A 13,359-nucleotide genomic window follows, 5' to 3' on the forward strand; every position below is an offset into this window, starting at 1 on the left:
AGATGTTTCAGTACAGGTGAACTCAGTCCTGTTTCCTGAGAAAACGTATTGGACGTCTGACAGACTCTTTTTATTTTTCTCTTTGTTCATTTTATCTTAAACATTAATTAATGATTAAAAACAACAATGTCAAATAAAGAAGGACTGTAAAACATCACAATGTGAGAAATATATGTAACATCTGTAAAGATCATGTTTGCTGAATTCATTCTGTCATAAATGTTCTAATGAGAGAAAAACACAAGTAGTGTAGTAGAAGTAGAAGTAGTATAACATTACACATCCATGTAAAAAACAAGTGATGTTCTCTGAATAAGTAGTGAATGAATATTTTTATTCAAGTGTAAAACAGCCAAAGCTGCCCAGCAAACATGAGCTTACAAGACAATATTTACATCACCTGCAGAGGCAAGAAAAACTAAAGGAAAGCAACCCATACATGTTATTATATACATACATGTCAGACACATTACATCAGATAGAAACATACGTTGATGTTCATGATTTAACACAAACTGAGCTGATGTCAAACAGACTGGGATGTCTGCTGGACATTTTCAGGAAAAACTTCACTTTAAGATCCTGATAAAATGGAATAACTAACAGCCACTAACAGCTACTAGATGCTGCTCCAAGAAAACTTTACTGAAGTCAATCAGAGTCAACACAGTTTTTACACATAAATTCAGCCCAGAGGAGATCATTTCACTACTTCTAATAGAAACAATATTCTGACATTAAAGCACAGTCAGTGATCCAAATGAAACTAGAGTGAAACCTCGTCCACCATCAACATTTAAACACAGGAAGCTGCTGTCACTTCCAGTTTCTGTTGTTCACTGGTGAACAGAGTGAACAGTGATTTCAGCAGCTGTCTTCAGTCAGCAGTGTGACTGTTTGTCTACACAGGAGGAGACTCTTCCTCAGACAGACGACACAGAGACACTGAGGAACCATGAGACCACCAGAACATAAACCCAGGATACAGAGGCTGAGTGAATGTGGTGTTGAAGGTGTGGAGGTGGATCAGTGTGTCAGAGGAGACTCTGTAGAAGGACAGAGTGCCAGCAGGACAGTCCACATACACTGCTACTCTGTTAGAGACAGAGGAGGAGGAGGAGGAGGAGGAAGAAGAGGAGGAGGAAGAGGAGATGGATGTTTTGATCTTATTGTGAATGACAGAGTAACCTTCATCATCAGAGCAGATCAGACTCCAGGACTGATCATTAAATCCAAACAAACAGTCATAACTGCCTCCTTTCCTGCTGATTCTTCTGTAAGTCACTGATATATCAACTCTTCCTCTCCACTCGACCTCCCAGTAACAGCGACCAGTCAGATCATTTCTACACAGCAGCTGAGGCCAGAAGTCAAATCTGTCTGGATGATCAGGATATGACTGATTCTCTCTCACATATGTCACCTTCCTGTTGTTGTCAGACAGTTTGAGGTTTCTGTTTACTGTGTTTGTGTCCAGTGTGAGTTCACAGAAATCTGATGAAGAGAAGAAGAAACAACACAGCAGCAGTTTATCATCTGACACACCTGATGGATTTATTTTCTGTTTAAGTTCTGATCTGTTGTTCATTTCTATAAAGTTTAATGACACATTTTGTCAGTAATGTTTTAATGAATAAAAACCACAAAGACCAACTTTGTATTTAAAGAGAAACTGACTGTGTGCTGTTTAGTTGTCATGAATCAAATTAAATCCACACTTACACTTCTTCAGACCAGGTTTTAACCTGAGCTCTCCACCATGGTCCAACCTGGAGGAAGAAACACAGTCAGAATGATTTTCTATCCAACATGAGTCCTAACTGCTGTTCAACATGAAGCAGTGTTCCTCAGTTTGTCAGAGTGACACAGAAACAGGCTGCAACTCATCTGTCTCAACTGTCTGCTGGATTCTTTCACTGAAGTCTGAGAGGAAAAGACGTGAAGAAGAAGATGTGATGTACAAATATGTCCTCAGACATGATGAATCAGAATATTAAATATTGACCTCTGCATGTTGTGCTGAGGATAGAGCCTGTCATGACTTCAATATTAAAGGAGACTTTACTTCAAGGTGAAAATTAAGTTATCAGAGAATAAATGCAGCTATAAGACAGCAAAACATTTTAATGCAATTATAAAAAAATATAATAATAATAATAATAATAATATCTAAATAAAACAACAAGTCATAAAGTTCTTCTAAACGTCGCTGCACAACTAAAGTAACATCTCAACAGATTAGTCAAAATACAAAACTTGATCTGCAACAAACTTCAACTTGAGCCTCACACACACACACACACACACACACACACACACACACTAACACACAAGCCTCTTTTATACAAAGAACCCGCTTTACAGCCATAAAGAGGATTCATCTTTGCTTGTTGACAGTGAACCACACAAAGCCGGCATAAAGCCGCCACGTGTGCTTTCACACAGCATACCGGCGTTCCGGATTCAGAGACGTGACGGAGATCAGACTGATCAGAGCAGGAAACTCTGCCATAAATACAAAGACGTTACAAGGACAAGCGGAGGACATTTCTCTCACTTTGACAACGTTAAAAGTTCAGTTAGACTTTTCTTTCAGCTTCCAGACTCATTTAAAAAAGACGAGAGAGAGAGAGAGAGAGAGAGAGAGAGAGAGAGAGAGAGAGAGAGAGAGAGAGAGAGAGAGAGCAGCTGTGGTCGAGTGAGCTAGAGGGTGAATGGAGAGAGGGACCGCTAGTAACATTAGTGAGGAAGCTGGTCAATCAGATCAATAAAACGTTATTTTCTGATTGTTTCACAGAGGTTACTTTCCAAAGCACAAACACACCTGCATCCCCGCACACCTCCTCAACCCTGCAGCTGTACGCCGCCTGATGTGGTCTGAATACGGGCTAAACAACAGCGTCAGCTCCCGGTCCCGCCGTGCCGGCTGTCACACACATGGACTGTATATAAACATTATATTTATTATATTATATATTATATTATTATATTTATATACAGTCTATGGTCACACAGAACAGCGAGGCGGATTACAGGCGCAGTATTCCCGCTTTGAACGGGCTGTGTAAAAGGGGCTAAAGTGCACTCATCACCAACAACTAACATCTAAACAATATAAAAACTACGTCATTAAGAATAAGTCCATTACAAAATCACCTTCTGACACCTGTTAACAAATGTACTCAAAGCACCGGCTCAACAAGCTGAAACTATGCTAACCTCGTTATTTCTCCCACACATGCATTAGCTAAACTGCCAACCCGGTCTTCCGATGCTAAACGTTCACTCACGATGCTAAACTATCAGCCAACAATAAAGGAAAGATTCTCTGAAAGATAGAAATTACAACGATCTTAATCAGCTCTATAGATAATTAATACAGCAGGACTCACCAGTCACTTGAAAACTTTCTGTAATGGCTGCCCGCGTGAGCCCCGCGTGAACCCCGCGTGCCCCACAGCACGAAGAAATACCTGCGCTTACTGGTTGATATGATGACATCACCTGGGGGTGTCCCAGTCACCACAAATCACATTTTGATTGGTTAATATTGTTGTCACTATATTTATGCCATGTATGTTTTCTATGAGCAGAGCCTGCAACCAAGGACCCAGCAGGTCCTGATAGCCGTAGACACATCCAGTTCCAGCTACAAATACTGGGTTTATGGTTATGATAGTAACTGAAATCAAACAAAATAATTATTAAAAATCACAAGTAATTTTAACAACTAATTAAATACAATGATTTTAACAATAACATTATAATTACTAATTTGTAATATTTTATGAACTAAAAATTACACCTCTCAAAAATGGTAGGGCCTGCAGAGATGGTCCTGAAGGCCCTGACGGACCTCCTCTGTTCAATACAATAATTCAATATTGAAAAAAGATTTCAAGGTGAAGATTAAGGAGTAACTTTGAAATTACGGAATAAATGCACCTTTAAGGCAGCAAAACATTTTAGTGTAATTATATTCATTTGTTCATTAATTTGGTTTGAATATAATAATAATAATAATAATAATAAGAATCATAATAATCATAAGAATCACAAGAATCATCATAATAATATAATAATAGTTGAAAGACACAATAAGAAGTTAGAGAGCTCTAGATAAAGTTCTTGATACAAGTGATCTTCTTTATAATAAACAGTAAATACATCAGTATAATAAAATAATAGATGGACTCTCCTCTGATGAGTTCAGGGACACCAGGAGAACATGAAAGTTTAACAAAAGAATAACTTCAGGTCGACTAACTAGCTTTTTCCAGAGGTTTCACTCACATCACATGATCTTCAAACTATTACATCCATGATGAAGAATGAACTACTATGTTAAGCATCAAAGTTCTTTACCTGAGAGTGTCCACCTGTCTGTCTGTACCTGAGAGTGTCCACCTGTCTGTCCATACCTGAGAGTGTCCACCTGTCTGCCCATACCTGAGAGTGTCAGGTGTCTGTCTGTCCATACCTGAGAGTGTCCACCTGTCTGCCCGTACCTGAGAGTGTCCACCTGTCTGTCTGTACCTGAGAGTGTCCACCTGTCTGCCCATACCTGAGAGTGTCCACCTGTCTGTCCATACCTGAGAGTGTCCCCTGTCTGTCCATACCTGACAGTGTCCACCTGTCTCTCCATACCTGAGAGTGTCCACCTGACTGTCCATACCTGACAGTTTATAATAAACAGTAAATACATCAGTATAATAAAATAATAGATGGACTCTCCTCTGATGAGTTCAGGGACACCAGGAGAACAAGAAAGTTTAACAAAAGAATAACTTTAGGTCGACTAACTAGCTTTTTCCAGAGGTTTCAGACACATCAAATGATCTTCAAACTATTACATCCATGATGAAGAATGAACTATTATGTTCAGCATCAAGGTTCTTTACCTGAGAGTGTCCACCTGTCTGTCCGTACCTGGCAGTGTCCACCTGTCTGTCCATAACTGACAGTGTCCACCTGTCTGTCCATGCCTGACAGTGTCTACCTGTCTCTCCATACCTGAGAGTGTCCACCTGTCTGTCCATACCTGAGAGTGTCCACCTGTCTGTCCATACCTGACAGTGTCCACCTGTCTACCTGTCTCTCCAAACCTGAGAGTGTCCATCTGACTGTCTGTACCTGAGAGTGTCCACCTGTCTCTCCATACCTGAGAGTGTCCACCTGTCTGTCCATACCTGAAAGTGTCCACCTGTCTACCTGTCTCTCCAAACCTCAAAATGTCTACCTGACTGTCCATACCTGGATGTGTCCACCTGTCTGTCCGTACCTGAGAGTGTCCACCTGTCTGTCCATACCTGAGAATGTCCACCTGTCTGTCCGTACCTGAGAGTGTCCACCTGTCTGTCTGTACCTGAGAGTGTCCACCTGACTGTCCATACCTGGAAGTGTCCACCTGTCTGTCCATACCTGAGAGTGTCCACCTGACTGTCCATACCTGAGAGTGTCCACCTGTCTGTCTGTACCTGAGAGTGTCCACCTGACTGTCCATACCTGGATGTGTCCACCTGTCTGTCTGTACCTGAGAATGTCCACCTGTCTCTCCATACCTGAGAGTGTCCACCTGACTACCTGTCTCTCCAAACCTCAAAGTGTCCACCTGACTGTCCATACCTGACAGTGTCCACTTATCTACCTGTCTCTCCAAACCTGAGAGTGTCCACCTGACTGTCTGTACCTGAGAGTGTCCACCTGTCTCTCCATACCTGAGAGTGTCCACCTGTCTACCTGTCTCTCCAAACCAGAGAGTGTCCACCTGACTGTCCATACCTGACAGTGTCCACCTGTCTACCTGTCTCTCCATACCTGTGAGTGTCCACCTGTCTGTCAATACCTGAGAGTGTCAACCTGTCCATACGTTAGAGTGTCCACCTGTCTGTACATACCTGAGAGTGTCCACCTGTCTGTCCATACCTGAAAGTGTCCACCTGTCTACCTGTCTCTCCAAACCTCAAAGTGTCCACCTGACTGTCCATACCTGAAAGTGTCCACCTGTCTACCTGTCTCTTTAAACCTCAAAGTGTCCACCTGACTGTCCATACCTGGATGTGTCCACCTGTCTGTCCGTACCTGAGAGTGTCCACCTGTCTGTCCATACCTGAGAATGTCCACCTGACTGTCCATACCTGGAAGTGTCCACCTGTCTGTCCATACCTGAGAGTGTCCACCTGTCTGTCTGTACCTGAGAGTGTCCACCTGACTGTCCATACCTGGATGTGTCCACCTGTCTGTCTGTACCTGAGAATGTCCACCTGTCTCTCCATACCTGAGAGTGTCCACCTGACTACCTGTCTCTCCAAACCTCAAAGTGTCCACCTGACTGTCCATACCTGACAGTGTCCACTTATCTACCTGTCTCTCCAAACCTGAGAGTGTCCACCTGTCTCTCCATACCTGAGAGTGTCCACCTGTCTACCTGTCTCTCCAAACCAGAGAGTGTCCACCTGACTGTCCATACCTGAGAATGTCCACCTGTCTGTCCATACCTGACAGTGTCCACCTGTCTGTCTGTACCTGAGAGTGTCCACCTGACTGTCCATACCTGGATGTGTCCACCTGTCTGTCTGTACCTGAGAATGTCCACCTGTCTCTCCATACCTGAGAGTGTCCACCTGACTACCTGTCTCTCCAAACCTCAAAGTGTCCACCTGACTGTCCATACCTGACAGTGTCCACTTATCTACCTGTCTGTCCGTACCTGAGAGTGTCCACCTGTCTGTCCATACCTGAGAATGTCCACCTGACTGTCCATACCTGGAAGTGTCCACCTGTCTGTCCATACCTGAGAATGTCCACCTGTCTGTCCATACCTGAGAGTGTCCACCTGTCTGTCTGTACCTGAGAGTGTCCACCTGACTGTCCATACCTGGATGTGTCCACCTGTCTGTCTGTACCTGAGAATGTCCACCTGTCTGTCCATACCTGAGAGTGTCCACCTGACTACCTGTCTCTCCAAACCTCAAAGTGTCCACCTGACTGTCCATACCTGACAGTGTCCACTTATCTACCTGTCTCTCCAAACCTGAGAGTGTCCACCTGTCTCTCCATACCTGAGAGTGTCCACCTGTCTACCTGTCTCTCCAAACCAGAGAGTGTCCACCTGACTGTCCATACCTGAGAATGTCCACCTGTCTGTCCATACCTGACAGTGTCCACCTGTCTGTCTGTACCTGAGAGTGTCCACCTGACTGTCCATACCTGGATGTGTCCACCTGTCTGTCTGTACCTGAGAATGTCCACCTGTCTCTCCATACCTGAGAGTGTCCACCTGACTACCTGTCTCTCCAAACCTCAAAGTGTCCACCTGACTGTCCATACCTGACAGTGGCCACTTATCTACCTGTCTGTCCGTACCTGGAAGTGTCCACCTGTCTGTCCATACCTGAGAATGTCCACTTGTCTGTCCATACCTGAGAGTGTCCACCTGTCTGTCTGTACCTGACAGTGTCCACTTATCTACCTGTCTCTCCAAACCTAAGAGTGTCCACCTGACTGTCTGTACCTGAGAGTGTCCACCTGTCTCTCCATACCTGAGAGTGTCCACCTGTCTACCTGTCTCTCCAAACCAGAGTGTCCACCTGACTGTCCATACCTGACAGTGTCCACCTGTCTACCTGTCTCTCCATACCTGTGAGTGTCCACCTGTCTGTCAATACCTGAGAGTGTCAACCTGTCCATACGTTAGAGTGTCCACCTGTCTGTACATACCTGAGAGTGTCCAGTCTCCAGAGTGGATCCTCCAGTCCAGCAGACAGCAGCTTCTCTACTGCATCTCCTAGATGAATGTAGCTCAGGTCAAGCTCTCTCAGATGGGAGGGGTTGGAGCTCAAAGCTGAGGTCAGAGAAGCACAGCCCTCCTCTGTGATCAGACATCCTGACAGACTTGAAATATAAAAAAGTTGATAAGACAGTGTGTTTTAGACATAAAAGTACCAGAATCCTACAGATGTGATGCAGAATAATTGGCATTAATCTGAATGTAAAACAACATGCAAATGATCAACTGTATGAAAATTCTCTCAGAATCAGCTTTATTGTCAGTGTTCAAGACAACGAAATTATAGATGCTGTATCCTGACCTGAGAGTTTCCAGTAAACAGTGTGGACTCTCCAGTCCAGCAGAGAGGAGCTTGACTCCTGAGTCCTGCAAGTCATTGTTACTCAAGTCCAGCTCTTTCAGACTAGAGGACTGGGAGCTGAGAACTGAGGACAGAGCTGCAAAGCTTCTCTCTGAGAGGTTACAGTCGCTCAGCCTGAAGAAAAATTATTGATTAGCACAAACAGAATTGTTTGTCATTTATAAAGATTAAACATATTTGACATTATTCTTCACATTAATAATACCCACTTACAGAGCTTTATTTGAAGCTTTGACCACTGGCAGCAGCCTCAGAAGAGCCTCCTCTGAAGCAGAGTATTTCTTCTGTAACGGGTATAGGAAGGACCCAATAGCAGCACAAATGACACTGGTTTAAACTCAGCAGTCTTTATTTCACACGATGTCAAGGAAATATTAGCACGGTCGGAGAAACACAGTTTTTGAACCCCGATCCTCCACTCCCACAGCGGACAAAGACCAGGGAACAGGCAGGCAGAACTCAGAGTCAGGGACAGAAGGCTGGTGGGTTTACCGGGGCAGAGACGAGGAGCGATGGTCGAAGACAAGCTGATCAGAAACCAGGAAGGCAGTCCAGTGAAGAGAGCAAGATGACTGAGCATAGTAGCGTAGACAATCTGACAAGAAGGGAGTGGGCCGAGGCAGCTTGTATACAGGCTTGATTGCAGATGATGAGCAGGTGGGAGCGCCAGGTGAAGGTGGTTGAACTAATGAGGGGTGTGGCAGAGCAGAGAGTGAGACTGAATGATTGGATAATTCCCACAGCAACAGGTGAGGGGGAGAGCAGACTCTGACAGAACCCTCCCCTCAAGGGATGGCTCCCGACATCCCTAAAAAGGCACTATAAACGGGGCAGGAGATGGGCCTACAACTCCTGGGAGTCGGACCAGTCCATTTCCTCAGCCGGGTGGGTGGAGGGGGTCTGGTGTAGGGATTCTCCATCATCTGTAGCTTCCCCCAAGGAACGGTCCTCCAGAGGCCGGTCTGGTGGAGGCAAAGTGCGGGCTCCCCGACGGGCAGGCATCTTAACTGGCTGGTCAGGATGACACCGATGAAAATCAGCAATGAGGTTGTGGTCGATGATGAAACGAGCAGGAACCCAGGATCTCTCTTCTGGGCCATACCCCTCCCAGTCCACCAAGTACTGAAGGCCTCTCCCCCGCCGGCGGGAGCGCATCAGGCGGTGCACCGTGTAGACTGGACCCCCGTCAACAATGCGTGGAGGAGGTGGTGGCGGTGCTGCAGGGACCAAGGGACTGTCATGGACCGGCTTCACCTTGGAGACATGGAAGGTTGGATGGACGCGCATAGAGCGCGGGAGCTTCAACCGTACTGCAACGGGATTGATGACTTTCTGTATAGTGAAGGGTCCGATGTGTTTAGGTGCCATCTTCCTGGATTCCACGCGGAGGGGCAGGTCTCGGGTGGAGAGCCACACTCGCTGACCCGCTTGGTAAGTAGGTGCAGGGGTGCGGCGGCGGTTGGCAGCGGCAGTGTAGCGGTCCACAGACCGAAGGAGGATGGAACGGGCCCGGAGCCAGGTTCTGCGGCAGCGGCGGATGAAGGCTTGGACAGACGGGCAGGAAACCTCCTTCTCCTGGGTGGGGAACAATGGTGGTTGATAGCCGTATGCACATTGGAAAGGAGAGAGGCCGGTGGCAGAGCAGATGAGGGAGTTGTGGGCATATTCTACCCACAACAGCTGTGAGGACCAGGAGGAGGGGTTCTGGGAGGCCATGCACCGCAGGGCCGTTTCCAACTCCTGGTTCATGCGCTCCGTTTGCCCATTGGTCTGAGGGTGGAAGCCGGAGGACAGACTGGCGGTGGCACCCAGGAGACTGCAGAACTCTCTCCAAAAAACAGAGGCAAATTGAGGCCCACGGTCTGACACCACATCGACAGGGAGGCCATGAAGAGGGAATATGTGGAGCAGGACCAACTGAGCAGTTCTCTTGGCTGAAGGGAGCTTGGGCAGAGGCACGAAGTGGGCCATCTTACTGAAGCGGTCCACAATGGTCAGGATGACAGTATGGCCTTCAGAAGAGGGAAGGCCTGTCACAAAGTCCATGGAGATGTGGGACCATGGGCGGTGGGGAACAGGAAGAGGCTGTAGAAGTCCTGCTGGGGCCCGGCGGGAGGTCTTGTGTTGATTACAGACCGGGCAGGCTTTGACGAAGTCCTGGGTGTCCTCTTTCAAGCTGGGCCACCAGAAGCGCTGGAGGAGGGCGTGCTGTGTCCGTCGAGCACCAGGGTGGCAGGAGAGCTTGGAGGAGTGGGCCCACTGCAGCACCTCTGACCTCAAGGCTGGAGGGACGAACAAGCAGTTTGGCGGGCAGGAGCTGGGACCAGGCTGTCCCTCAGCCGCTGCTCTCACCCTCTCCTCGATGTCCCAGGTCACCGCGGCGATAAGACAGGACCCAGGGAGGATGGGCTCTGGCCTCTTTCCAGATTCCTCCACTCTCTGGAATTGCCGGGACAGGGCGTCAGGCTTGGCATTACGAGACCCAGGGCGGTAGGAGAGGGTGAAGTTGAAACGGGCAAAGAACAGGCACCAACGGGCTTGGCGGGAATTCAGTCTTTTAGCTGATCGGATGTACTCCAAGTTCTTGTGGTCAGTCCAGACCAGAAAAGGCTCTTTGGTACCCTCCAACCAATGCCGCCACTCTTCAAGAGCCATCTTCACCGCCAGCAACTCCCTGTTGCCAATATCATAATTCCTCTCAGCAGGCGACAAACGCCGAGAGAAGAAGGCACATGGGTGGAGCTTCTGGTCAGTGGCAGAGCGCTGGGACAGGACACCCCCTATCCCCACATCAGAGGCATCCACCTCCACAATGAACTGGCGATCAGGGTCGGGCATCTGGAGGATGGGTGCTGAGGTGAACCGTGTCTTGAGAGTTTGGAAGGCTTTGTCAGTGGGAGGTGACCACTGAAAAGGCACCTTGGAGGAGGTCAGGGCAGTGAGAGGAGCTGCCACGGAGCTGTAATTGCGGATGAAGCGGCGGTAGAAATTGGCAAAACCCAGGAAGCACTGAAGCTGTTTGCGGGACTCAGGAACAGGCCAGGAGGTGACGGCAGAGACTTTAGCTGGGTCCATCTGTAAACTGTCTTTTGCAACTATGTACCCCAGGAAGGACACTGAGGAGGCATGGAACTCACACTTCTCAGCTTTAACAAACAGGGAGTTCTCAAGGAGGCGCTGGAGGACGGCTTGGACATGGTGAATGTGTTCATCTCTGGACTGGGAGAAGATGAGAATGTCATCCAGGTAGACAAAGACGAACCGGTTGAGCATGTCTCGAAGAACGTCATTTACCAGGGCCTGGAAGACGGCGGGGGCATTGGTGAGGCCGAATGGCATGACGAGGTACTCGTAGTGCCCTGTCGGGGTGTTGAAGGCCGTCTTCCACTCGTCTCCCTCTCTGATGCGGACAAGGTGATAGGCGTTGCGCAGGTCGAGCTTGGTGAAAATGGTGGCCCCCTGGAGCAGCTCGAAGGCGGAGGAGATGAGTGGCAGCGGGTACCTGTTCTTGATAGTGATGTCATTTAGCCCTCGGTAGTCAATGCAGGGTCTCAGGGTCTTGTCCTTCTTCTCCACGAAGAAAAAACCCGCCCCGGCAGGGGAGGAAGAAGGACGGATGAGACCCGCAGCCAGAGAGTCATTGATATAAGTCTCCATGGCTTTTCTCTCAGGCTCAGACAAGGAGTACAGGCGCCCCTTGGGGGGTGAAGTCCCAGGCAAGAGGTCAATAGCGCAGTCGTAGGGACGGTGCGGAGGCAGAGATGTGGCTTTGGTTTTACTGAAGACTAGGCAGAAGTCGTGGTACTCCGGCGGCACCCTGGAGAGATCGGGCGAGGAGCTGGGGCTGGGGGAGTGAAGTGGCAAGGAGGCTTGCTGCAGGCACCTGAGATGACAGGAGGGGCTCCACCCTTGAATGGCCCCCGTGACCCAGTCGATGTGAGGGTTGTGAAGATGGAGCCAAGGATACCCCAGGATGAGAGGCAGATGGAGTGAGCTCAGGATGTGAAACTGGATTGTTTCGTGGTGGTTGCCAGAGAGCAGCAGATGGACAGGGGAGGTTTGATGTGTGACGTTGCCCAAGATGTGTCCATCTAGGGCTCTAGCGGGAACCGGTTGTGGCAAAGGAACCCGCCCGAGCCCCAACTGAAGGGCCAGCTCCTCGTCAATAATGCAGGCATCAGCCCCAGAGTCAATGAAGGTAGCCATGGTGTGGGGACCGTCCGGAAGGAGGAGCCGGGCCTGGAGCAGAGCTCTTTGGGGACGGGGAGACACTAGGGAAGTTGGGCTCACCAGGATCTCCCCCATTACTGATGAGCCCTGGCTTTTCTTTGCTGGACATCTGGAGATGAAGTGCCCTGCTGCTCCACAGTAAAGGCAGAGGTTGGCCTTACGGCGATGCTCCTTCTCCTCTGGGGTGAGGGAGGTGCGTCCCAGCTGCATAGGCTCAGGATCCCCTGTCTGCAGAGCTGAAGAAGAGGCAGAGTTGGCTGTGACGGCACCCCCATGGGAGCGGGACGGCAGAGGGCGATGGCCTCCCCCTTGACGCTTCTCTCGTTGCCGGGCCTGGATGCGGAGGTCGATGCGGGTGGCCAACTCAACCACCCCATCCAACGTGGTGGGCAGGTCATGGGAAACCAGTTCATCCTTGATGTAGTCGGCCAACCCGTTGAGGAATGCGTCGCAGAGGGCCGAGTTGTTCCACTTGCTTCGGCTGGCTCTGGTGCGAAAGTCTATGGAATAGTCTGCCACTGTTCTCTCGCCCTGTTTCAGTCCAATCAGACCTCCGATTGCCTCAGGACCACAGGTATCCAAGCCAAACACTTTGCGAAGCTCTGTGGCAAACAGGTCAAAGGAAGCACAGGCTGGTGACCGTCTCTCCCACTCGGCTGTCCCCCATAACCGAGCTCTGCCCGTCAGATGGTTGATGACGAATGCAACCCTCGCTCCCTCAGTGGCGAAGGTGCGGGGCTGCAGAGCAAACAGGAGAGAGCAGTTGGTGAGGAAAGGGCCACAGGTCTCTCGATCACCCTCGTAGCGCTCCGGGATTCCCACCCGGGGCTCAGGGGCATCCATGGGTGGCAAAGGGGCTGGAGCAAGTGCAGGAGCGGTAGCAGGCGGAGCAGGAGGAGAAGCAGCCCCAGAGGCTTGAGGGGCTTGGGTTAGCAGGGCTGTTAACTGCTGCAGCTGTCCAGCTAACATTGTTAGCGCC

At 48.9% G+C, this 13,359-nt stretch overlaps 1 pseudogene; it reads right to left on the reverse strand.

Annotated features, from left to right (window-relative positions):
- Positions 1-313: 313 nt before the first annotated feature.
- The window catches only part of LOC137169860 (uncharacterized), a 44,120-nt pseudogene continuing 31,074 nt past the window's right edge, over positions 314-13,359 (reverse strand).

This window comes from Thunnus thynnus, chromosome 18 (genome assembly GCF_963924715.1).
Source record: "Thunnus thynnus chromosome 18, fThuThy2.1, whole genome shotgun sequence".
Taxonomy (NCBI): Eukaryota; Metazoa; Chordata; class Actinopteri; order Scombriformes; family Scombridae; genus Thunnus; species Thunnus thynnus.